The following is a 26,702-nucleotide window of genomic DNA, read 5'->3' on the forward strand; positions in this document are numbered from 1 at the left end:
GGGGTGCTTCTGCCCCAACTGTGATCCTCTCAGGGAGGAATTTTGTTGTTCATTTGGGCCTCTGGTGCTTTATACATACTAGACTAAGATGAAAAAGTGGGATGAAATGCTGAGGGGAGAGGGAAAAGTAGATAGATCAATGGTTGGGTAGGTGAATGGATGGATGGGTAGGTGGATGGGTAGGTGGGTGGGTGGGTGGATGGGCAGATGGATGGGAACACACATGCTTTGAGCTGAGCTGGGTGTAGTGTCTTTTGGGTACAGTTACATGACCAACAAAGCTGAGGTCTTGGGTTTGCTGGAGGTGATTTATGCTGGGAGAAGAGTCACTGTTAAAGAGTGCTCACTCAGGTTCTCTACCAATTTGTTCACTAGTCCACTTTGGTCACTTTTTTGGGCAATTTTTTTTTACAAATATGAAACAATAACATTAACATTTTTTCTTCAGTAAATAGCTCTTGCCTCAAATCTTAAGGGGAAGTTTTAGATAGAAAAGTGAGAGACCATGTATCCAGTAGTCCAGTCTTCAGCCTCTGCAGCTAAATCACTGTGCTTCAAACACTGATGCCAACACTTACATATGAGATCCTAGGGGACCTCACCAAGCCCCCAGTTCTTTATGAAACACAACCACCAGTAGTCCTTACTTTCAGTGTCGCTGGGAGGATTCGATGACATGTGTGTTAGCACAGCACCTATAATAAAGGAAGGGCTCAAAAACTCAGAGCAGCCACTGTTCGAGAGGTGATGTTTTCTCAGCCTGGCCCTTCCGCACATCTCCAAAAGCTTCTAAAGGATCTGAACCAAACATGACAAAGGACATGCACTTTGAACTGATTTTCTGGTTGTAGAGGAGAGTTGCCCAGACACTCCTAGAACCTACAGTGGACCCCCAGAAACAACTGCAGACACAGCCACACTCAGGCTGAGGTTGGATTCTGACCATGTCCCGTGCCCACTGCCCGTGCAGCCTGGTCACTGCTGAGTGAATCAGCCCTCCAAGGCCCCAGGTGGCATGTCACCAGTTTCATCACACAATGTGACTGGAGCGTCTTCATTCATCTGTCATCTGGGCTTCTTCCCAAGACCTCACATGTTAGGTGGCTGAAAAGCAGCAACATCAGTCTCACCCAGAATAGGAATCCGAACAGCCCTCTTGGGTGATGCCCCAGCCCAGAGAGCCCCCCGTCTTTGGCCACTCTACCTGCCCCTCTCCAAAGCATCATCTAGCTGTAATGGGAGCGGATGTCCCTCAGCCTCTTACTGGAAGTGTCAAGACCCTCACTCAGGGCCTCTGGAGCCCGAGGTCTCCGTGTGGAGCCCTCCGCCTGCTCTTGAACTGCCCAACACAGCCTTCCCGACACGGCCTTCACAGCTCAAGTTGAGGCCCTGGTTCCACTCAGTTTAGCTGGGGCCCAGGGTGACTCCCTGGCTGAGTGGCTCTTGCTGGCCATGGCCCCTCTGAGTGTCTGCCTCCCAGCCTAGGAGGCCTGTCCCTGGTCCTGCTACAGGTCACCATACAGTGGCCCTCATCACCCAGGAACAGCTGGAAGTCTGGAGTCCAGGCTGCATCCACTTGCCAGGGGCTCAGGCCTGTCCACCCTCTCAACTCTCCAGGCCTCCCTATGTGGCAGGCCCAGGGTTCCTCTCAACTCACTGGGATGTCGTCAGAGCCACACCTGCCTCCAGCCCCTGCACACGCACAGGCAGATTGTCCTCAAGGCTGACCCCCAGCAGCGGGCGGGCAGCCCCTACACAGCGGCAGAAGCTCTGGAGTTTGTCTGCCAGGTCCGGCCCTCCCTGCGTTAAAAGGGAACTTAAGCAGTTTCACAAATCTTGGCAGTTGGGTTGACTGCCCTCTTTTTCTGCGTTCCAATTTCCCTCCCTGGCTCTGGGTGCCAGGCCTCCTGACCCAGCCTCTGGGAAAGGAGGCTCCAAATGGAACATGGTTTAGAGGCAGCAGGATGGGGTGAGAGGGATCAAAATACATCACTTCATTTTTGCAAAGTATACGCCCTCATCCAACCACTCCTCCTCCAGGCCTGCTGTGGCTCATGGAGCCAGCATCCTTTAAGGCATTTTTCTTTGCTACATTCTTAGTTGTGTTCATTCAGTGGCATTGTTGAGCACCTGCGACAGGCATGCATTGTTCTGGGACTCAAGTCAGTTGCTGTCTCACAAACATAATTTAGATATTCTCATCTCCATATGGAGAGATACTCAGGATCACTAACCTTCAGGGCTGTGCAGACCAAAACCACAATGAGATGCCATTTACATCTACTAAGATAGCTGTAACCAAAAGACAGATAATAACAGGTGTCGACAAGGATATGGGGAAATTGGAGCCCCTATACATTGTGGGTGGAAATATTAAATTGGTGAACCACATTGGAAAACAATTGGACAGTTCCTCAAATGGTTGTCCAAGGGTTACCATATGACCCAACAAAACCACTCCTAAGGACATACCTAAGATAAGTGAAAACATGTGTTTGTACAAAAACATATAGTAATGTTCAGAGCAGCATTGTTTATAATAGCCAAAAAGTGGAAATAGCCCAAATGTCCAACAAATCACGAATGAATGGATAAATAAAATGTGGTGTATTCATACAATGGAGTATTACTGGACAATAAAAAGGATTGAAGTACTGAAAAAATGAAGGGATGGAGCCAAAGGAAAAACAACACCCAGTTGTGGATGAGACTGGTGATAGAAGCAAGGTTTGATGCTGTAAAGAGCAATATTGCATATGAACCTGGAATGTTAGGTCCATGAATCAAGGCAAATTGGAAGAGGTCAAGCAGGAGATGGCAAGAGTAAAGCTGAAACTCCAATATTTTGGATACCTGATGCGAAGAGCTGACTCATTTGAAAAGACCCTGATGCTGGGAAAGATTGAGGGCAGGAGGAGAAGGGGACGACAGAGGATGAGATGGTTGGATGGCATCACCGATGAACATGGGTTTGGGTGGACTCCGGGAGTTGGTGATGGACAGGGAGGCCTGGCGTGCCGTGGTTCATGGAGTTGCAAAGAGTCGGACACGACTGAGTAACTGAACTGAACTGAACTGATCCAACATGGATGAATCTTGAAAACAATATGATGGTGAAAGAAGCTAGTCACAAACACCTATATAGCATCTGATTAATTTATGTAAAATGTCCAGAATTGGCAAGTTCATAGAAATAGGAAGTAGATTTGTGGTTGCCAGGGCCTGGGAGAAGAGGGATGGGGCAGCGATAGTCTAGTGAGTGTGGAGGTGTTAGCACGATGAAGATGCCCTGAGATTAGATGGTGGCAATAGTTGCACTACTCTGTCAATATAATAAAATCTATTGAATCGCATGCTTTACATGGGTGAATTGTATGGTATATAAATTACATCTCAATAAAGCAGTTAAAAAAATGTCTTCATCTCATTCTCTAACTGACTCTCCCTTTCCCAGTTTCTTATCCCTTCTGGGACAAGCATGAACTCAAGACCTTCTCCAGCACACTTATTAGAGTCCAGTACTTGGTGACTAGACTTCAATTTAATGATTTTCAAACCATCCTTTTCCATTAGAAGTGAAGCTTCAGTGACTTCTCTGATGACCCGGTGGCTGAGACTCCATGCTTCCATTCAGGGGTTCCAGGTTGGATTCATGGTTGGGGAATGGATCCCACATACCACAACCAAGTGTCCTCATGCCACATCTAAAGATCCCACATGCTACAGCTAAAGATTCTGCAAGCTGCAGCAAAGATGGAAGAAGATCCGGTATGCCACAGTTAAGACCCAGTGCAGCCAGATAAGTAATAAACATTTATTAAGGAAAAAAAGTGAAGCTTCAGGATAGCAGGGACCACAGCAGGGGAAGGAGAGGGTGGGACAAATTGAGAGAGTAGCATCGAAACATATACATTACCATATATAAAATAGATAGCTAATGGGGAGTTGCTGTGTAACACAGGGAGCTCAACCTAATACTCTGACAACCTGGAGGAGTGGGATGGGGTAGGGGGATGGTCAAGAGGGAGAGGACAAATATATACGTATGGTTGATTCATGTTCTTGTATGGCAGAAGCCAACACAATGTTGTAAAGCTATTATCTTCCAATTAAAAATTAAAAAAAAAGAGATCAGAGACTCTTGTTTTATTCATACCCAGCATGCTTGACATAGGGTCTGGCACATGGTAGGGTACCACAGAGGTGTGTCAAATGAACAGATGCTTCACCGTGCTCATATCCTAAATGGAGGCAGAAGCCCAGCATTGGCTGCGGGTCATTCATTCCCTCAGCACATATCCACTGTGTCCTCATGACCCTTGGATGGAGTAAATGTACAAAGCAGACAGGTCTTTACTCTGGAGGGACTCCGAGCAAAGGAAACCTGTACTGAGCAGGGTTAATGCTTTGATCAAACACTGAAAATAAATAATAATGAACCTTCAGTAAAAGTTTACATAGATGGAAAGTGGAAATTATGTTAAAGGGGGCTTTGTGGTAAGTTAGACTGAGTTGAGACAGCCGTGCAGTAAAGAAGAGAGATTCTGAAGGATAGAGGCAGAGTGAGAAGAAGCTTAATCAGAAAAAAAGAAAGAAAATGGGCATTTTTCAGTACAGTGATTCTTCCAGTTAGGAGGTGTGTCCACCTTGTGATTTTAATTTCTCACTAAAGTGGGGGGTAGTATTCAGAAAGTGGAAAGTGCCAAGTACCCTTCTTCATCTCCTGTGTCAGGAAAGCTCTGAGAAGAGATGTGCAGGGAAAGAGTGACTCAGTGGCCAGGAGAGGAGGGAACCAGAGTGTTTCAAAGAGATAGCAGAGATTTCATTAAAGTGTGACTGCCTCCTTCACTTTGGAAAATCGTGGGAAGGAAAGCTGAGAGGTCAGGACACCCGGCAAGCAGATACACAGTGACACAGGCTGGGAAACCAAGAGGCCAGCTTATAGCTGCACAGCCCGTGGCAGGTGATGGAGGTCTTGGCAAGAAAAATTAAGGAACCTTGGCCAGTTGGCTTTGTCCACACATAACAGCCATCTCATTCCACGTCTCTTTTCTCTGTGTTTTCATTTGGACACACGGGGATTCTAGAAAGCCTTAAATGAAAAGGAGGTATGAAACAAGGCTAGGAAGTGATTAATATGTGAATAAGGCTCTTGAACAAGGCAGGGTTAGGCCAAAGAGTTAAGACACTTGGGAAGATGGGAGGAGGCAAGGAAGATGTGGGAAGAATAAAGTTCAGGGTCAAGGATGATGCTGCAAAATCTGGTACAGATCACCAGCTGGAGTTTGGGAAAAAGGAGATGTGGGTCAGAGAAAGACCCAGGACTGAGGAGGCTTATGAACTCAGAGACGAAAGAGCAGAGCTGAAAGGTCTTCCTGAATGGGTCACCTGGGCTGGCAACCAGAGGCTGATGCATCCCCAGAGTTCAGAGGAGCTTGAGATTCGGAGTGAGTCCAGGCACAGATGAGCCTGTGAAGAGCAATGAAGCAAAGTTTTCTTTTCTCTTGAAAAGTGACTCTGTTGTGTTTTTGGTTTGCTTAGTTGGCTGCCCACCAGAAGGAAGAAATGGCAAAGATGGCCCATCTGCCTCAGAGGCAGTGTGGCCTGGTGGTTAGGCACAGGGGTTGTGGGCACAGGAGGTTGCTGAGCACCCTTCTGGGCTCCGAGGCTCCATAGTGCTGTGTCACTGACCATGGCACAGGCTCTGCTGCTCTAAGTGGTGTGTCCCCCTCCCTAACAGTGGGGGTGATCAAGGGCTATTGTTAGCTTGAGATAAAATAGCCAAGGCAAGGCTTTTAGTACATCATGGCACTTAGAACCTTTTCTCAAGCCTCAGATGCAGTTTTCCTTTGGTATTTTAACATCTCTGATATTAGGATGTGCAGCATTGATTTCAGTGGTACATAAAATACAGTTTATGGTGCCTTAGATTTGATCTGGGAGAAGGCAATGGCACCCCACTCCAGTACTCTTGCCTGGAAAACCCCATGGATGGAGGAGCCTGGTAGGCTGCAGTCCATGGAGTCACAAAGAGTCGGACACGACTGAACAACTTCACTTTCCCTTTTCACTTTCATGCATTGGAGAAGGAAATGGCAACCCACTCCAGTGTTCTTGCCTGGAGAATCCCAGGGACGGGGGAGCCTGGTGGGCTGCCGTCTATGGGGTCGCACAGAGTCGGACACGACTGAAGCGACTTAGCAGCAGCAGATTTGATCTGGAAGTAGACAGCCAGTAAGTGGCAGTGGAGGTGTTTTGTGTCATTCTCCCTGGGCCAGACTCATGGCTCTGTCCACATCTTGGGGTCCCCTCTTCTCTCTGGACTGATTGAGCCTTTTCCCTGGGGGACAGTTAGGCTTCCCTTGTAGCTCAGTCAGTGAAGAATCTGCCTGCAATGCAGGAGACATGGGTTCAATTCCTGGGTTGGGAAGATCTGGAGAAGGAAATGGCAACCCACTCCAGTATTCTTGCCTGGAGAATCCCATGGACAAGGAGCCTGTCAGGTTACAGCTGATGGGATTGCAAGAGTTGGACACGACTGAGCAACTAAGCATGGCATGGCACCTGGGGGACAGGAACTTGGGCCCTGCAGTTAGGCCTGCTGAAGCTAAGTCTTATATTGGCTACTACTCTCTGTGGCTACTACTCTCTGTGTGACCCAAGCTAAGCAATATCGCCTCTCTGAACCTCAGTTTCCTCTGCTCTGCAAGGGAGAAATATTACTTACATTCATAGGGTTATCAGATGAGGATAAGAGGAGACAAAGTTATATAAAGTGCTTAGCACAGTGCCACATTGGATAAATGTTAGATGATGATACAAATAAACAATGTTACCTTAGGTAGCAAAGTTACACTTTGTTACAAGTATTACTATTCCTGAGGTATCTTGGGAGCTGACACAAACATTCATCTCAGACTCTCAATGGGAGGGATCTCAGAACCCAAATCCATCCTCCTGCCCTGTGATGGTGGCTGAGGTTGCAACCTCCCACTGCCTCACCTGGAACCCTTCTCGCATTTCCTGCCCTGCTCCTTTCTCAGCACTCCCCTGCACTACCCTCAGGACTCTGGACTCATTACCTCAGGAATTGTTTTTCTTGGGAAGTAGGCTGGCTTGCTCCCTCCTTGGGAAAGACCACCCCAAACCCTGGCTGGGGTTTTGTCAAGCAGTTAATCACCGGAGACCTCCCCCATCAAGACTTCTCTGTGGCTTCATCTTCCTGTCTCCTCTTAAGTGCCCTGACTCACTTCACAAAGCTGTCTGCCTGTGTCCTTGCTGGCATCCTCTACCCTAAATGTAAATACCATATTTTTCTCAAAGCTTCTTACCTCTGCCTAATGAGTCTTATGTATCAGAATCAATCATGCTGTACATTTATAACGTTTGTAACTCACGCACCCAGAGCCTCCCCGGGTCTTCAGATCCCCACTTGGTCTTTCCCATTCACAGCTCTCCATGGTCCTGAGGGCATCGCACAGCCTTCCTCTTCAAGTGCCACAAGCAAGCCTTTCCTTGTGGGGGAGGCTACAGAGCCTCATGGAGAGATAGGTTTGGCCAGTTCCTTTCTTGAGCCCTCCTAATCTTTCTCATCATTTTCCAGCACAGAAGATAGAACTAATGAGTTTTCCCCAGGAAAGCCCTTCTCTTTTGAGGTAAGACACCCCACCCCAACCCTACCCCTACCTTGCAGTCTGCCTTGTGCTGCCTTTTATAACTGGCCTGCCTCTTTGCACCAAACCTAGGGGCAGGAAACTCAAGACTTTTGCCTGCACCTTGGCTGGGGGGTTCCAGGGTAACAGAAGCCTCTCAGGTATGGAATGGCATCAGATAAAAATCTCAGACTTTGTCAATGAAACAGCCACTAGCTCCCCCTCAAGATCTTTATCGGGGGCTGGATCTGGAGGAGCATGGTAGGCCTGCCCCTCGGGGAAGCTGTGGAATCTCTAGTCTTCACTGCGTTTGTAACAGAATGACTCTCGTGGTCTTAAGGAGTGTGTCCCAAATGTCTTGGCTTCTCAAAACTGGTTTCTGCTCCCTTAAAAATCTTCTGGACAGAGTGAGTGCCATGTGCTGAAAGGGATGGGGCAGATTTCACAAAATGCAGCAGCAGCCACGTGGCATCATTGAGTTGAGAAAGCACGGCACTTTAGACACAAGTCCCCACGTTTACTTCTTCATCAGCCTGTTCATCTGCCTGCCTGTCTATACATCCTCTGATATGTTTAGAGACGGACATGTGGTGTATACGCAAGGATATGAATGAAGCTGAGGGTGGTGTATAAAGGTGTCTGTAGAATAGCGAGATGAGGAGCCTCAAGGCACCCTCCCCGGAGTCCCTCCTAGGCCACGGGAGGGACAGACAGCAAGAAGGCAGGAGTGATGCCTTCCCCCTGTCAGACATCCCATCCCACACTGCAGTGTGTCCTGGGGGCTCTGAGAAGCCAGTGTCTAATGCTGTCAGGCTTCTGAGCCCAGGGCTCAGAACCTTCCTGAAGGTTCTGTGGGGCGAGCTCCGACCTCGCTCATCCCAGAAAGGAATGGAGGAGGCGCCCAGCTGGCTGGTGGCGGCTGCATGTCCAGCCGTCCGGGAAAGCGGCCCTTTTGCCTCCCCAGCCTTCCCGCTGCAGCTCTCCCCTCTGGCCCAGCTCCCAGGATGTGGGATGCCAAGCAGTTCCCGCCTCCTCCCCCTGCTCCCCACATCCCACCTTGCTCACAAAGGCAGGTCTGTCTGGAGCTGAGCAGGGCAGGCCCACGGGGAGGGCTGGTGCTCCACACCACACCCTTTCCTTACGGAAACGGACAGGTCTTGTCCAGTGACGGGGAGAGGGAGTTACCCTCGTGGAATACCTGCTCTCAAGCTCAGCAGAGAGGTAGCGGGTGTATGTAAGTGGGAAGTTCTCTGCTTTGCATGGCTGGTCAAAAGAGGGCTGTGAGTGCAGCACGTCACCACCTAAGCCAAGTCAGAGTAAATGCTCCCACATTCAACAAGCCGCCTTCTAACCCTTTGCTCCTGAGTCAGTCAGAAATGTTTACTTTGGTTTGAAAATGGCCTCCATTTCCTAGTTAATATGCGTAAGAGAAGATGCTGCCGCTCAGCATTGTGCTTTTGTCCAGCGATTGTGACCTGCAGTATGACCTTGAGAAGACTGCCCTGGGCTTCACTGTCTCCATTCACTTGACTTCACTACACCTAGTAAGGGCCCATGCATACTACTGTTAGGCACATGGACTTGACAAGACACTGCAAGGGAATAAAGGTGCAGATGAAGTCCAAGTGTAAGCTCTGAAGTCTGACTTCCTGGACTTAAATCCGGAGGGTCAGCTCACCTCTCTGAGCATCAGGTTACTTGACCTGTGATAGCCCCCACCCCACATTGTTCGTTATGAGGGTGCAACAGGGTAACATGAGTAACCTCAGTTGGCACAGCCCCTGGCACATCTGATCTCTGTAGCTGTTATTTTGTTAGTTATTCAGAATAAATAAGACAAGTTCCCTGGCCTTGATGGAGGGTGAGAAGGAAAATCATAAGTAAGGCAGACTGGTAAGTGCTTTGATGAAGGTGCCCTACACTGGAGGGAGAAGAGGTCCAGGAGGATTTAGTGGAAGCTGTGGCAGGTCAGACACAAGGACAAACAGCCTCATGCATGTGGACATGGAGTGAAGGGAAAGGTGACCCGAGGCCTGAGTGTGGGCAGGTGGAGGCGGTCTGGTCTCAGCGTGAGTGACTGGGGCTGCTGGGCCGGGGCACGCACACTAGTTTGCAGGTCAGCGCACACTAGTTTGGAGTCACGCCAGAGAGGACCCCAAGTGGTGCCACCTGAAGAGTGTAGACTTCTATCTGCAAGTGGTGGGCAGTCAGTGGAGAGCTTTGAGAAGGGAATTAGAAAGATGTTTCTGGTTATATTTTATGGGAAAATCTTGGTGGGGGCAGGGAGGGCTGGGCACTGAGGCTGAGGGATACTTGCTCTGTGTTCTCATCTCTAAAAATTCACTAGGCTTCTAGTCCTTGCTTAATATTCACCTTCTTTACTTGACTACAAGGTCATCTAGGACAAGAGCCATATGCTTCCTTCACACAGCTCTACCCCCCAGCACAATCGCCGGTGCTTCATAGATAGCTGTTGAATTGAAATAGACAAAAGATCTGAAGCTTGAGCCATGAGAGTAGAGAGAAGGGATGGTCTAAAGTCACTTGAGGAGGAGCATGAAGAGGATTTGGCAAATGCCAGGAACTCAGCAAAGGAATAATCAGAGATAGCATAGGACATGGTGGGGAAGATGGATGAATGGACGGGAGAATGGACAGAATCAGGAGAAGCCTGGTCAGCGAGGCAGGTACCAAGTGCCTGACAGAGTGTGCTGCTTGCCAGGGGCGAGACACCATCCATTCAGAGCTGGGTGTTGGGCAGGCCTTGGACACAGGGCGCTGGGGAGAAGCCAGAGTCGGAGGCAGATGCAGGAGGGTCAGAGATGAGGGGAGAGATGGGGATCTTCAAGGGAGAAGGACCCAGAGCCTGAAAAGAGAGGTGGACAGAGGCAGCTACCCTGGGGGACACCCCACAATCTCAAGAGATCCCTAGTGCAGCCAGTAATCTCAGAGAAGTCGCAGGGGACTGGAGGCCAGAGGGTACAGGATCACAGCATTCAGCGGGAAAACTGGCTCTAGGCCACACCGTTCAAAGCTGCTGAGAGGCTAAACTGATGGAAAACAGAAGCCAGAACCTCAAGATTGGTCTCGTGGCATTGCTGTGCCAGTCACTTCTTCCAGTCTTCTAAAGAAAGATACATACTCACCAACCCTCCCATTATCAGAACCTTCCATTGCGTCCCACTTCCCAAACATTAAGGCCCTAAGTCCTTGGCAAAGGGTTTCTGTGACCCCCCTAATCTTGCCTGGAAGCCTCACCTCGCTGTTGCACGTCCAGGCCTTCATGAGTTGGTTCATGCTATTCCTTCAGCCTGGAAGGGCCTTCCCCTCCAGTCTCTCCTAGCTAAAATTCTTCTTACCCTTCAGGGCCTACATCACATTGCACCTCCTCTGCAAAGCCTTCCCTAATATCTCCAGTAAAAAGAGTCCTTCCTTTGAGAACCCATGGTGCAGTGCTTTGCCTAGCAATTCTTTCGTTCCTTCTAAGATTCCATCCAGTTGTTGGCTTGTCTCTCCCCTTCACTGGATTATGACATCATGAGGGCAGAAGACATATCTTGTCTTTGAACATCCTGTGGCTTGATCTCTTATGCACAGAAGGGACTCAGCCAATGCCAGCAAAACATATGGAGAAACGAATGTCTGAGGACAGTAGATGCTGGCTGTTCCACTTGGAAATTACAGGGCCTAGGAGCTGTTTGACTTCAGGGCTTGGCCCTGCAATTAAAATCTTGGCCCAGCATTAGGTTGCTTTACAACCAGATGTGCTATCTGTGATCTCTAGAGTCATTTTGATATTGTGGATACATTATTACAGATACACTTAAGATTTTCCTGAACATTTCCCATATTTAGACAAAGATGGAAAAACTTGGCCTGGTCATCAGAAGTGCTTTATCACATATGTTCCCCTTGATGGCGATTTAGAGTAATCCCTACACAATTCCATGAGGATCATAAACGTATTTCGAGAGCCATGAATTAGGAGGAGAAAGTTTCCCAACACTCAATTTACAGACTCAGAAAGCATCTGTTCATTTAATCATCTGTCATCTTCAGCCCCTCTGAATAGGCTCTGACAGTATTTAGATAAAATGAATATAATGGTTTTGCGACAGCTTGTTATTTGTAAGGAAAAGATGTATTCAATAAACATATTCAACAAGGTTCGGGGAGCACCTACCATGTGCCACTCGTGTGTCTTTGTTAGACAGTGTATGAGTCGGATGGATTCTTTCTGTAGTCTGTGTTTTAGGGGTTAGATATTCTCTGTTTTGTTGTATAAAACTGAGAGCAATTTAGGACTGATATAGACAGTCCTGCTTTTTTTGGTTGGCTTTGTTTTTATTTTAGGATAGACAGTTACAAAACACAGCTGGCAAAATGGAAAGAAAAGCTACATTCTTCATGCAGCTGTGAACAACAGAATTTAAATATCTCTAATCCAGCAGACCTGGTTCTTGGCAAGGGAGGGAAAACGAGTACATTGTTTTTTACTACTTTAGGCTTTCACACTCATACACACATGTGTGCACATGCATATCCGAAGAGTAAAAAGGCAGTGAAGCCGGAGGGTATGTTGAGTGCTTTTAAAATTCTTTTTCCATGGGTCTTGCAGCATTGGCTGGGAAGGAGTTTCCCAAAGAACTAACCTCATAAGGAAAGCCTTCCCCTGCCTTTGTAATAATAAGAATCGCTTTCTCCTGAGCATTTGTCCTGTGCTAGTCTGGTGCCTGAAGAGCATTACCTATTTTATTATATCCTCTGAGGTGTGTGCCGTCTACACACACAAAATGAGGCTCAGAATGATGAAACAGGTCGCAAAACTGGGTAGGCATGGAATTGGAATTTAAATCTAGTTGTCTGGCCACAACTGGGATTTTCCTTAACCCATCTCCACTGTGGCAGAATAGCACCAAAACATACTTGAGAGGTGAATAATGACCAGACTTGGGGAAATGGGGCACATTCCAGATGACATTTCCCCATCTTTAAGCGATTCCAAAGGACAGACGTACGAAATGTGGTTGGCCTGCACAAAAGAACCCTAAAAATAGGGGTCTTTATGTTTTTTCTATTTCAATATATATTGCTCTTTCCTCCTTAACAGTAATAGAGCTATGCTTAAATGTTTTTGTAGAAGGATATTCAATATGGCATTATTAATAATAGTGACAATGAGCTGAATATCCGATAATAGAGGACTCACTAGATTATAGAGTACACTGCCACCATTAAGAAATCTGTCTCAGAACAGTCTTGAGTGGAGGACACCCATGATATGTTGCTAAGTGAAAAAGTAAGTTAAAAGTCTATAAAGACAGTATGATCCCATTTTTGTTTCACACACACAGAAAAAGACAAATAGAGACACACAAACACAAAGAGAGACACACAAACACAGACATATATATAACACAAGAAAAGAACTGGGAAATTATCAATATTTTAACTGTGATTATCTCTTGATGATGGGTAAACTTTTATTTTCTTAAATTGTATTTTCTGGTATTACTTCCATTTCCTATAATGAAATATATTACTTAATTATCTAAGAATAATTTTTTAAGTAGTGCATACTCATTAACTCAACAGCTTCATCATACAAACAGTTTTTGAGAATCCACTATGTACTAGACTCAAAACATTAAAAAAGAAAAACAGAAATTAAAGTTACTCATACCCTTGTTCACTGGCATTTTGGATGATCTCCTTCAGCTCATTTTCTGTGCTGCATTGAAAGCATAATGGTGACCAAAGCAGACAGCTACCAAGCGCTGGGACAGTTAGGAGTCCTGCCAATGGAGATTGAGCAGCCTCTGGTCCCTGATTCGGCCGCTTCTACCTCCAGACATCATTTCCCTTCCCTCTAAGTCTCAGCTCCATCATCAGTAAAAAGGATGGAGAGTGGTACCTACGTCATCAGCCTTTTGGAGGATTAACCAGGTTACAAGTAAGTGCTTTGACGGAGACAACAAATAATAGCTGTTAGTACTATTACTGTGTAGAATGGCTGCGTTGCTGTTCTGTTTTCCATCTCTTTTCTTCCGAAGAGTGTAGCATAGTTGTATTGCTCTTGGGGAGAAGGACCACTTTTTAGGTCTTTTTTGAAATTTTATTTTATTTTAATTGGAGGATAATTAGTTTACGATATTGTGATGGTTTTTGCCTTACATCAACTTGAATTGGCCACAGGTATATGTGTGTCCCCCCCAACCCAAAGCCCCCTCCCATCTCCCTCTTTTTAGGTCATTAAGGCTTAGGACTTCCCTGGTGGCTCAAACGGTACAGTGTCTGCCTACAATGCGGGAGACCCGGGTTCAATCCCTGGGTTGGGAAGATGTCCTGGAGAAGGAAATGGCAACCCACTCCAGTATTCTTGCCTGGAAAATCCCGTGGACAGAGGAGCCTGGTAGACTACAGTCCATGGGGTCACAAAGAGTCGGACACGACTGAGCGACTTCACTTTCACTTTCTTTCAAGGCTTATGAAGTCACCTTTGACTTTTGTCTGTGGTCAGATCACTCAGTCCAAGCCATTTTCAGGCAAAGCTATAAAGGACAGAGGAGCTGCCATGGTTTAAAGAAAAACCAGAGTATTTTTACATCTTTCAGAAAATCTTGGGAGCCAATGTTGGACAAAGATCTTACTTAATTGTGTTTGGAAACCTCATAAATGTGGTTTGGTATAGGCCTTATGATAGCTAAACTCTTGCTTATTCTCACCAACCCTGTGACTTCGGGCCTTTGTGTTCTGTTTTGTCTTATCAGCTCTGTTATTGTATGAGCTCTTTGGAGAGAGGATGCCTAGTAGTGGGCTAATTCCTGGAGGAGCCAGCCTGTTTCTGGTTGTGGCCCTGTTTCAGCCTCCCCCATCTCCTTTCTGCATGACTCCCAGACCTCCTAACTCAGACCCCTGCCTTCCCTCCACCCATCTTGGAGTCAAATCTCCACTCAGGATCAAGTGAGGGTCTTAAAATGTCCATCGTTGCATGTCCCCTCTAATGCTAATCCCCCCATTACTTTCAGTGCGTTCAGAATAAAGCCCTAGCTCTCTGCTCGACTCCAGGTTGTGCATGATCTGGCTCTTGCACACCTCTCCAGCTTCATATTGATCCATTCCTTCACTGTTTATTCTTCTTGAGGTATCCTGGCCTCTGTTGGAGTCTAGAGCACACAAGTTCTTGTCCACCTTGGGGCTTTATCTCAGGTTCTTCCTTCCATGAAGAATAATCTTCATCCCTCCTCTTGGCATGCCTGGAGCCCTTTAATCCTTCTGGTCTTTGTTTCTGTGTCACCTTGGAGAGACTTTCCCTTTCTACCTAATTTGTAGCAGCTTCTCTTGTTCCAGGACCTTGTTTGTTCTATTTGTAGATCTTAGCACGGTTTTTACTTAGTTCTTTTTGTTGACTTACTTGGTGTGTGTGTGTGTGTGTGTGGGTGTGTGGGTAGGTGTGTACACTATTTGCCATTCCCCTGCTGCATTAGAATGTCAGCTCCTCAAGGGTAGGAACCATGTCTGTCTCATCCTCTTATCCTTGAGGCAGGGCCCTTCACAGGGAATGCACCCGATGTATAGGGAAGGGAGAGAGGGAGGGAGTCTCTCAAAAGTGGGATGCTTCTCCAGGCAGCCCAGTTTCCCGTGAACGTGGGCAGCGTGTGCTGCTCAGCCCTAACATTACTGTGCAAGTTTAAAAATAAAACCCCTGGGTGGAGTGAGAAACCTTTAAAGAGGATGGGGGAAAGATAATGAGAAACAGAAGCTGGCCAACACAGGCCCAGCAGGATGTGGGGCTGGCCAGGAAGAGAAAGGGACCCTGACTCCAAGAAAACACTGCAAGAGTCCGATGAAGGTAGTACTCCGTGTTACTAGAGGTCTTCCTCTTAGTCAACAGTGGATGAAAGACTTTAACTGTTTCAGACTGTGCTTCCATCCCAGAGCAAGATGTGTTTAGAGTCTTTTTTTTTTTCTAAAGAGCTATTCTCTACAGTTCCTAGAACAGAGGCCTCCACACCCCACATCTGACTGCCATGCTGTCAGAAGAAGAAGGAATAGCAGGAGGTTACAGTGAGGCGATGAAGCCTGCTTTGGCTCACTCTCCCTGTGACCTTCCCCTGGGCCCCTCCCAGCGTGGAATCTGAACCTCCCACCGCAGTAGGGCCCCAGCCAGACAACCCAAGGTATAGCCACCCTCCACAGTCTTGGCTGAGTTCTGGGGATATGCAAGGCAGGGAGGGTCAGGTCAATGGGTCGCTAGAAACAACTGGGACGTTGCCTTGGAAACCCTTTTCCCCCACTTGCACTGTGTGCCTTTGGATCCACCCTGAACCAGCTGTGTATTAAATCCTCTGGCCGCAGTGGGAGGTAGGGAGTCATGTGGAGGAAGGTCAGAGTGTGTCAGGAAGGGGTCCACCTCCGTGATGGGAGACCATCGATCTTTGGGCCTTAGTGAGAGGTCTGACGACCCAGGAGAGCCATGGGCTGAAAATCCATACTCCGGGCCTAGTCTCTGTGGTGCAAGAATGGGCTGGGTTGAGTGTGGGGGCTGCCAGCATCCCCTCCTCCAGACTGTGGCCTGGACCCCTTCCCGTAATCCATCTCTCTGTGCTGCTCCAGAAGCCAAGTGATGTGCTCATGGTCACCTAGTGCAAGGGAGTGTTTGCAGACCTCTACAGCACTGCTCACCAGTGGGTTTTTCCATAATCCCTGCTCTGTGATGGTCAGAAGGGCCATGAAGGAAATCAGCGACTATAGAGGGAGACAGCTGGAGCTTTCCATGCCCCTTCATAACCTCTGCTCCCCCTTCTAGAGATGAACTCTTGTAAAGAAGGAAACCAAAGCACAGAGAGGACCAGTTCTTACCCACAGTCACTCAGGAGGGCAAGATGGGGCATTGGGCAGCCTGGGTGCAAGAAAACTGTGCAGTTCACAGCCTATAGCAGGCCATGCTGTTCACTCTGCATTTAGTCTTCAAATGTGTTAAACTCAAAGCCCAGGGTCAGGGGACATAGAGGAAAAGTTTGAAAGCACCCGAGCACCAAGGAACCACATGTACCCTGGAGGGGTGGGGATCCCACAGCCTTTTGGGAAATGGTGCTAAAGGAGCCTTGCTAAAGTTGAAGCTTCTTTGTTTGTTGCAAACTCCTACAGCTTAAAACTGCTGAACAGGAGGCTTGTCTGCTCCATGCTTTAACTCCTCAAAGGAGCTATTGCTTTCTTGGCTAGTTCTAGGTTCCTGACGTGTGAATTTTAAGTGCTGAAAGAGCACAGGGTGATCATTGTCCCTTGGAACAAAGAAGACTGACGAGGGAACAGCAGGTGACCTTCGTGTTCCCAGATCATTTTTTTTAGTTCAAATACATTCTTAGGTTTCCTGCAAACCTTAGCCAGACTGCAAAGTGTTGGTAGCAATAATAATTAATATTTTATTGATCAAACGCTGTGTGCTCTGCATTATGTGCTGAAACATTTTTGTCTCACTGACATCTTAAATCACCTCTGTGAGGGAGTAACAGCTAATGCTGATAATAAAACACTTTCTCAGACTTCACCTGTATAAATTTAGAGTCCCATCAACAACCCTCGGGTGTGGGTGCTGTTATCATGTCTCTGTTTCAGAAGTGGAAAGGTTACAGAATTGGGCCAAGGCCTTACAGCTCTTGTGTGTCAGAACCAGAATTCAAACCCAAGCAGTCCTGCCTGCCCCAGCTGGTATACTCCTATCCTCACGCCCTGCAGACTGTCGCTATGAAATAAGAAAAGGATGATGAGAGAGATGGGCCAGAAGTGGAGGCATCAGGAGAACTCTTGGTCTACCACATCAGCTCCCTTTCCAATGAACTTAGGACACTGCCTCCCGAGTCTTCAGCAGAGACATCCCAGGACCAGCCTTGGAAAATGGCAGCTCATTCTGTGTGGCGAACCAAGCGGGGATTTTACCCTTGGGAGGAAACAATCCTGAGGCTAACCTGCATCTCTGTCCCAGAAACATCCCCATTAGCATTTCAAACATGAAAAACCAGTAGAGGCTTAAGGAAGAACATTTTGCTCCTTTAACCTAACCACCACCTTAGCACTGAAGACAAAGGAGCCAGGGCCATGCCAGCCTTGAACTCTGAACCAGGGACATGCTCTCCCAGGGCTGCAGCTTGCCGTGTAGACTCCAGGGAGTGACTCTGCAGTGGTCATTCCCAGCTTTCCTCCAATTGCCATTTCAAAATTCTGACATAGATTCTGAGGAAGAACAAGCACAGCCTAGTTTTCGAACAGCTCTCTGTGTCCCCGATTGGTACTGAAGCAGCACTTTGTGCTCATTGATTAATCAGTGCAGACACTGCTTCCACCCCCATGGACCTGGTAGCCAAGGTGGGGGTGAGTGGCTTTGTCCACTCCTCCCTGAGTGCAAGGGCAGGAATGTGCTGGATCAATGTCACCCTTCTGGGTGCCTGACCTCACTTGTTTGCCTTTGATGCCCATCAGCCAAAAGGTGTTATTCATCTCTGAGCATGAATAACACAAACAGGCTGGATTTTTCTAGGCTTCCAAAGTGAGTTCTCTGAAGAGACGAGATTATGCACCCTAGGCCAGAGCAGCTGATGCAGAGCATGGGTTCTGGGGGCTGTGAGGGGCCTGCTCACCCAAGCCAGGGTCTGAGGCCCCAAAGCACACTGGGCAGCACTGCTTTCAGATGTAACGTGCTCCTTTCTAGGGCTGTGAGGCGTGGCAGGGGCTGGGAGGTCCCACTGCTGCCCTTGGTTTTGGCTTTGCCACTCCCAGGATTGAACCAGTCGCTCATTTATTGAGCACTTACTATGTGGGTCAGCTCTGTTCTAGGCACTGGGGATACAGCAGGGAAAAAGAGAGACAAGGCCTACCCTCCTGAATCTTATCTTCTAGGGGGAAGGATGAATCAAAGCAAACTTAAAAAAAAAATTGACAAGATGATACAGACTGGGCTCAGTGCCATGAAGGAAATAGAGATAGAATAGGGAGTAACAGGAGAAAAAGCCACTTTGAGGAGTTGACCAGAGAGATGAGGCCTGAAGGACAAAGAGGTCTCCTATGTAAAGAACAGCAGGGAAAGTACTCCAGGCAGATGGAACAGCAATTGCAAAGTCCCAGAGGCAAGAAAGGGCGTGGAATGGCCGAGGCATGGAAAAGAGGCCAGTGGGGCTAGAGCTTGTGGGGGATATGAGAGGAGTGGGAGGATCTTGTCCCCCTGAGACCCCCCAGCTGCTGTCACCTTCCTGAAAGTCTCCTCTCTTCTCCACAGTGGACTCCACTTGCCCCAGGGACTCATCCTTGCTAAGTCAACTCTAGCTCCTCTGCTGGAAGGAAAAGGAAGGGAATTCTTTTGTGACTGTCAGGACATATGGCAAAGGCATGGTGTTCAATTTGACATCAGGACTCACCCATGGTTTATGTCAACAGTGGCTGGCGTCGATGAGAAGTTTCCAAATGATGGGAATGGTGTGTGTGTGTCTGGTAGGGAAGACACCTGAGAGGGCTACAAACTCCAAGCTGGAATCCCATTGCTGCAGACCTATCTTTCTGCTTCTCATGTGAAATCCTGAATATGGCACATTTTGGCTTTAAGTCCTTTGTACTCCTTCTTTATATTCTCTGCCTATTGTCATACCCGTGTCTGCCCACTTCCACCCTTTGCCACAAGGGTTCTGCCTGGGTTTCTTGCCCCCACTTCTTGCCTCTTTACGACTTGAATCTCAACCATTCTCCACAGCCCTGCTGAATGAGCCTGCTGACTGCTGACCTGTTCCCGTAGCTTCAGGAAAGGTTCCGCAGGCAAAGGAGAGGTTACATTCATGAGACCTCTGTGTGTCCTTCAAGTGATGCCAGAGAAGGTCAGGCTTGGCTGCCTGGTCAACCCCAGTCTGAGCCTGGCCTGGCTCCCAAGGTCTTGAATTAACCTCATCAGTGGGAGACAGTGGTCCCTAATTAGACTCATCTGTGGCGGATTCATTTTGATATTTGGCAAAACTAATATAATTATGTAAAGTTTAAAAATAAAATAAAATTAAAAAAAATAAAATAAAATGCTGCACTCAGTATGTCAGCAAATTTGCAAAACTCATCAGTGGCCACAGGACTGAAAAAGGTCAGTATTCATTCCAATCCCGAAGAGGGGCAATGCCAAAGAATGCTCAAACTACTGCACAGTTGTGCTCATTTCACACGCTAGTGATGTTATGCTCGAAATCCTTCAAACTAGGCTTCAGCAGGATGTGAACCAAGAACTTCCAGATGTACAGGCTGGATTTCAAAGAGGCAGAGGAACCAGAGATCAAATTGCCAACATGCATTAGATCATGGAAAAAGCAAGGAAGTTCCAGAAAAACATCTATTTCTGCTTCATTGACTATGCCAAAGCCTTTGACTGTGTGGATCACAACAAACTGGAAAATTCTTAAAGAGATGGGAATACCAGACTACCTTACCTGTCTCCTGAGAAGCACGTATGCAAGTCAAGAAGCAGCAGTTAGAACCCGACATGGAACAATAGACTGGTTGCAAATTGGGCAAGGAATACGACAAGGCTGTATATTGTTACCCTGCTTATTTAACTTCTGTGCAGAGTACGTCATGTGAAATGCTAGGCTGCATGAATCACAAGGTGGAATCAAGATTGCTGGGAGAAATATAACAACCTCAGATATGCAGATGATACCACTGTAATGGCAGAAAGCCAAGAGGAACTAAAGCCTCTTCATGAGGGTAAAAGAGGAGAGTGAAAAAGACTGTTACAGAGGCTTAAACAACAGAAATTTCTTGTCTCACAGTTCTGAAGGCCAGAAGTCCAAATTCAAGGTATTCACAGGGTTGGTTCCTCCTGAGCGCTGTGAGGAAAGGATGTGGTCCAGGCCTTTCTTCCTAACATGCAGATGGCTGTCTTCTCCTTGTGTCTTGTCATGTCCTTTTCCCCGTGTGTGTCACTATGGCTTAATTTCCCCTTTTTAAAAGGAGACCAGTCATACTGGATTAGGATCCACCCTAATGACCTCATTTAAACTTGATGACCTCTGTTAAGACACTGTCTCCAAATAAGGTCACATTCTGAAATACTGGGGGTTAGGACTTCCACCTACAAATGTGAGGGGGGACACAGTTCACCCCGTAACTACTACCTTCCAACTACCCGTTGCCCCCACCCTTTTTGGCTTATTGAATGAGATAAAAATAGGAAACAACAAGGGTACATCATCTTCTGAAGAAACTATGTGGGAGTCTCAGGATGGGGGAGGACAAGATAGGAATATGAAGAGGAGAAAGACACTAAAGGGTGAGAGAAGAGGGTTGAACTGACAAAGAGCTAAAACTACCCTCACATATCTGTGAGGGGCTCCATGGCTATGCTATGGAAACCTGTGGGGCCTGGGTTCCTATCCGAGATCTGCCACATACCAGCAGCGAGGTCTTTACCCTCGCTTGTGAAATGTGATAACAACAGTACCTAACTAATGGGATGGTTGTGAAGGGCTCAGCACTGTGCCCAGCACCTGATGGGCTGCTACTGCTGCTCCCACAGTGTAGGTGTAGCCTAAGTAAAACGGTGGTTCAGGAAGAAGGCCAAGTCAAAAAAGAGGCTAATCGCCACTGATTCAGGCCACACGACTCTGTTCTCATTAAAAGCAATGAAGACAGGGAACCAGAGTGACTGAAGCAGCCCTGGGCTTCTTCAGCTGTGACCTGTCGACTGGAGGCATCAGAACCAGCTGGGCCCTACCCAGGAAATGCAGAATCCTGGGCCCTCGTGAACCCAGCTACGTCAGTACTTGTGTGGGTAGTTCCCAGGAACCTGATGTTTTGACATTTTTAAATTAATTTTTGGCTGCTCCGTGTCTTTGTTGCTTGCATGGGCTTTCTCTAGTTACCGGGAGCAAGGGCTACTCCTCCTTGTGGCGCGCAGGCTTCTCGCTGAGTGTCTCCTCTGGTTGCGGATCACAGGCTCTGGGTGCGTGAGCTTCAGTGGTTGTGGTGCATAGACTCAGTAGTGTGGCTCACGGGCTTGGGTGCTCCACAGCCTGTGGCATCTTCCTGGGGCAGGGATCGAACCCACGTTTCCTGCGTTGGCAGGTGAATTCTTATCTGCTGCCCCACCAGAGAAGACCAACAGGTTTTATTATTATTATTCTTAATTAACTTATTTTTTGAATATAGTTGATTTTATCATGTGTTAATTTCTTCCGTACAGCAGAATGATTCAGTTACATGTATATATATATATATTAAAAATATTCTCTTCCATTATGGCTTATCAGAGGGCATTGAATATAGGTCCCTGTGCTATATATATAGATATAGTAGGACCTTGTTGTTTATCCATTCTATATATAATAGTTGGCATTTGCTAGTCCCAAACTCCCATTCCATTCCTCCTCCCCCTTCCCTTTCAGTTCAGTTCAGTTGCTCAGTCGTGTCTGACTCTTTGCGACCCCATGGACTGCAGCACGCCAGGCCTCCCTGTCCATCACCAACTTCCAGAGTTTACTCAAACTCATGCCCATTGAGTCGGTGATGCCATCCAACCATCTCATCCTCTGTCGTCCCCTTCTCCTCCTGCCCTCAATCTTTCCCAGCATCAGGGTCTTTTCCAATGAATCAGTTCTTCACACCAGGTGGCCAAAGTATTGGAGTTTCAGCTTCAACATTAGTCCTTCCAATGAATATTCAGGACTGATTTCCCTTAGGATGGACTGGTTGGATCTCCTTGCAGTCCACGGGACTCTCAAGAGTCTTCTCCAACACCTCTGTTCCAAAAATATCAATTCTTTGGTGCTCAGCTTCCCTTTAGCAACCGAAAATCTGTTCTCTATAAATCTGGTGTTTTAAACAAGCTCCCATGTGATTCTTATACACATTAAAGTTTGAAAATGCCTGGGCCAGACCACAGGTTCTGGAGCAGCAAGGGTGAGTCTTGTCCATCAGTAATCCCCACATCTACACAGCTCTGGTACAAGTTAGGCATACCTTCCCATCACCAGCATTCCTTAGGTAAAGTCAGAGAGGTGGGCTTGAGCAACTATGCATAAAACAAATCTCTGTGTCATGTTTTGAACATTCAATTTAGAGAGATTACATGAGCAAATCAAGCCTTTTGCATCACTATAAACTTCACTGTGCCCAGATGCTAAGTTCTTCATTGCCCATTCCTCCTCTCTCCATGGCTGGAGTCACCTAGTCTTGACCTTCGGCTTAGCTCAAGATGACCTCTGACCTTAGGCTGGAGGTTTGTCAAGAGCCGTGGCCCAGCACCCTTGCTGTGTCCTCGTCTCTGTTGTTAGGCACCATTTTCTCTCTTCTTGGTACCATCCTCTTGCAGGAAAGCCTGTGGCCCACCTTGTCCCCCAGGGCCTGCGTTCATGTCTTGTTCCTAAACACCCAGTCCCAAGGTCATGAGTCCTCAAGGCTGAGATTCTGTCTCCAGTCCAATCCAGGGTCTTGCCATATCTTGACAGAGTTTCCAAATCCTGGCCTACTTTCTAGGGCCTTCAAGAATCATCTTTTCCTGAAGTCCATCTGTCACCAAACTCTACCTGCCTCTCAGAACACCTCCAATGATCCCCCTGACTGTAGATGACACACCAGCTAGGAGCACAGCCCACGTATAAGTTCGGCTCTGCCACTTTTTAACTGTGTGACCGTAGGCAAATGGTCAAACCCACCAAGCTCAATTCTGCAGCCATGAGAGCCCCACTTCACGGAGTTGTTACTAGAATCTGGCGAGGTCACATACAGAGTCAAGAATGGTGCCTGGCTCATGTAAAAGCTCAAGAAATGCTGGCCACCAGCAGAGAAGCTCCTCTATTCTTTTTTTTTTTTAATTTATTTATTTCAATTGGAGGCTAATTACTTTACAATATTATAGTGGTTTTGCCATACATTGACATGAATCAGCCATGGATTTACAAGTGTTCCCCTTCCTGAAACCCACCCCCCCCACCTTCCTCCCCATCCCATCCCTCTGGGTCATCCCAGTGCACCAGCCCTGAGCACCCTGTCTCATGCACTGAACCTGGACTGGCGATCTGGTTCACATATGATAATATACATGTTTCGATGCTATTCTTTCTAGTCTAAAAGCTCAGAAATGTAAGCAAAACACCACACCAAGCAAAAGCATCTCTGTTTCCCAAAAGGTGGCACTGGTGGTCACAGAGTCACTTGGACCTTGGAACAAACGGGCTTGTGAGCAGCCTTTTCAGAACTCACCTTTCAATAATGATAATAACAACAACAGACACTTAAATTTTGCTCACTATAAACCAGCCACTGAGCTAAGAGCATTTACTCATTTGAGCCTTTCAATTATAAGGCTAGTACTTTATTGCCCCATTTTATAGATGAGAAGACTAAGGCACAAGGTCACAGGACTAGTAAGTGTCAGAGTCTGAATTTGAACCCTGGCTTCTTCCTACCTGCAGAGTCTGTTCTTAGCTTCTGTTCTGCTGGCCTCTCTTAAGTGGTAACATTTAGGAATCAAGGTAATTGCCCTCCCCCTCTTCCCTCTTCTCCTGCTGTAGGCCAGATGCTTGTCCTTGTTCCTGTGGACTCCTTTATCTCCCAGCTGAGTTGGACATCCTGTCAGCCCAGGTTCATTCGCCTTTACCTGCCCACCCAGTTAAGCCCCCACCTTTCTCTATGGTTGGCTAGGCTGGATCCAGTCCCATGGGACACCTTGACACAGTATTTGATGGACTTGATGAGTGATACTTTTCTTAAGGAAAAATAGTCATTCACCTGTACTTTATATGTCATGGATAGTTGTTAGATTGGTACCTAAAACAGGATATGTCTGTAGCCCGAATGGCTGCAGATTATCTTTCCAGTAGCTTAAATCAAGGAGTATTTCATTAGCCAAGCACTGCCTATTTGATGACGTGGAAGGGGTGTGCCTTCCCCTCTGTATAGTCCCTGACTGCTGGAAGCTGGCGCAGTGGGTAGCAGCTCCACGATCCTTAACCATTTATTCAGGATCCACAGAATGCACATCAGCAGAGTGAGCAAACACATCTCTGTCTTGGCATCAGACATCCCTTCTCTGGGTGTAGATGGAGCGTATAGGTGTCTGTCCACTGTCACCATGGAAATATCATCATCAGAGTTTGTGCTGCCTGCCTGTGAAATCAAGCCACTTAATCAACTAGATACTTCCTCCTTGAATCCTTTTTGGAAGCTGGCAAAGGCGTATATGCATATGTGCACACCAGGTCCGGGAGGAAGTTTATAAGTAACTCAGTGTCTTCTCCCTTAATTCTTTTGTGTTAACTTTGCTTTTGATATAATACTACATTTGCAAATCCTTTTCTTCATGCTAAAAAGGCAGCATCAATAGAAAACAGTTTCCCTGAGTCTACCCATTGCCCTTAGCAGCAGATCTGGCAAATTTGCCTTCGGATACATGATCTCAAAAGGGGAATTTCCTTCAGAGCCCTCAATGACCAACACAAAGAAAACAAAGGAAGTTTGTGACTGTGAATCACAGTCTCCACCAAAATCCACACTCATTGACCCAGACAGCTACTTCGCTAGACACCACTCAGCTTAGCTGATTTCTCCCTAACCCTTTGCCACCACTGGGCTGGGTCACCCTCAGTCAGAACCCGGATGCTTGTGTCCGCCCACTGGTGTTCGTGGAGCTAAGTCATGAACAATTGTGTCCCTAGAGCAAGTGAGAGGGAGAGTACTAGTCACCACAGCAGGAAGGTGGGGGTGGATTTAAACAACTGGAGAGAGCACAGAGCGAGCTCTTGCACCTGATAGATAGGTATGTCTCCTCTCGAAAAATGGGTCCTTGATTTTTTTAGGTCTGGATTTTTCGAATGTTCTACCTAGAAGCCTTGCATACTTTCAGCATATAATGGTGATGTGGGTGTGGATAGCATCAGTGCCAGAGAATGTGCCCAGTGGCTAGCCATTCCCGTTCCCTCTCTGCCGGTGCCTATCTGGAGGGGCACTGAGATGACAGTGTGATTTTCAGAGAGGATTAGAAGGATGGTAGGAAGTAATCCAGGTGACCAGTGGGGCCGTTGGAATCCCACCCTCTCAAGCATACTCAGATAATTGCATATTTCAGCCTAACATTTATATTAAAATGTTGACTAATTCTAAGGTGCCCACCCAGTAGACAGGGTTGCTAAGACGGCTGAATTTCCAGGCTACTTAAGAGGGTGAGTATGACAAGCAAAATAATGCTAGCCATGCTCAGTATGGCCACAGAGTCCTGCCAAACCACAAAGGTTTTAGTGAATGAGAGCCTTCTGCTCCCTCTGGTCCTCATGGCCGGCAGTGGGGAATGAAGATACGGGAGGAAGCACGCTGCATGACTATTCTCACAGGCTCTGCACTCCAGGTGCTATTTTTTTACATGTCTGTGATGTTAGCCAGCCTTTCTTTCTTTTTTTTTTTTTCCCAAGAAGCCTTATCCTTGCACTCAGACAGACAGACAGACAGACACACACACACACACACACACACTGTCTCTCTCTCTCTCTGCCTCAGCACTGGATGTATATAACCTGCTTTCTGCTCCCGAGAGTAGAAACCCTGATTCCTACCTGAACAGCTTGCAGGCTGAGGGCTTCTCCTCTCCAGTCGAAGGGAAAGAGGATCCTCTCAGTCTCAGCCGCCCTGCGTTGTCACTGTCAGTGGGCTGCGACTGCTTCTCCAGCAGCCCCAAGCTGGCTCTCTGCACCTCCCGGTGACTGCGGCTCTGTGTGGGGAGAGGGGACGGGCCGTGGCATGTACATCAGGTTGCTGGTCCGCCTCCAAACACCGTACTCCAGAGCCGGCTCCCAGTCCTGCAGGGCTGTGTGGGAAGCAGGAAGGCAGGCAGGGGGCTGAGCATGCAGCCTGTAGGTCTCTCTCCAGCCCCGTTTTGATCGGCAGAGGGGACCTGCCTTTAGACAGCTGCCTGCACCGACCCTGCCCACAGGGGTGCACACGGAGTACCCCTAGCCTTGGGCAACCAACAGCAGGCCCAGGGACACAGAGCTCATGGCCAGCGGGGAAGGGAGAAAGAGACAGCAGACAGCG

At 47.5% G+C, this 26,702-nt stretch overlaps 1 protein-coding gene across 5 annotated transcripts in view; it reads right to left on the reverse strand.

Annotated features, from left to right (window-relative positions):
• Window positions 1–26,702, reverse strand: part of FGF1 (fibroblast growth factor 1) — a 107,165-nt gene that overhangs the window by 70,663 nt on the left and 9,800 nt on the right. For 2 of the 5 annotated variants that reach the window (XM_055556584.1, XM_055556551.1), the window contains exon 2: window positions 26,225–26,475. The exons of 1 other annotated variant lie outside the window; for it this stretch is intronic. The gene's annotated coding sequence lies outside the window, so the exon portion shown is untranslated. Of the gene's footprint in view, window positions 1–20,447; window positions 21,338–26,224; window positions 26,476–26,702 lie in introns of those variants that run through there. 2 more of the 5 variants (XM_055556559.1, XM_055556575.1) reach the window with 2 other exon arrangements.

Source organism: Bubalus kerabau, chromosome 1, assembly GCF_029407905.1.
Source record: "Bubalus kerabau isolate K-KA32 ecotype Philippines breed swamp buffalo chromosome 1, PCC_UOA_SB_1v2, whole genome shotgun sequence".
NCBI classification, from domain to species: Eukaryota; Metazoa; Chordata; class Mammalia; order Artiodactyla; family Bovidae; genus Bubalus; species Bubalus kerabau.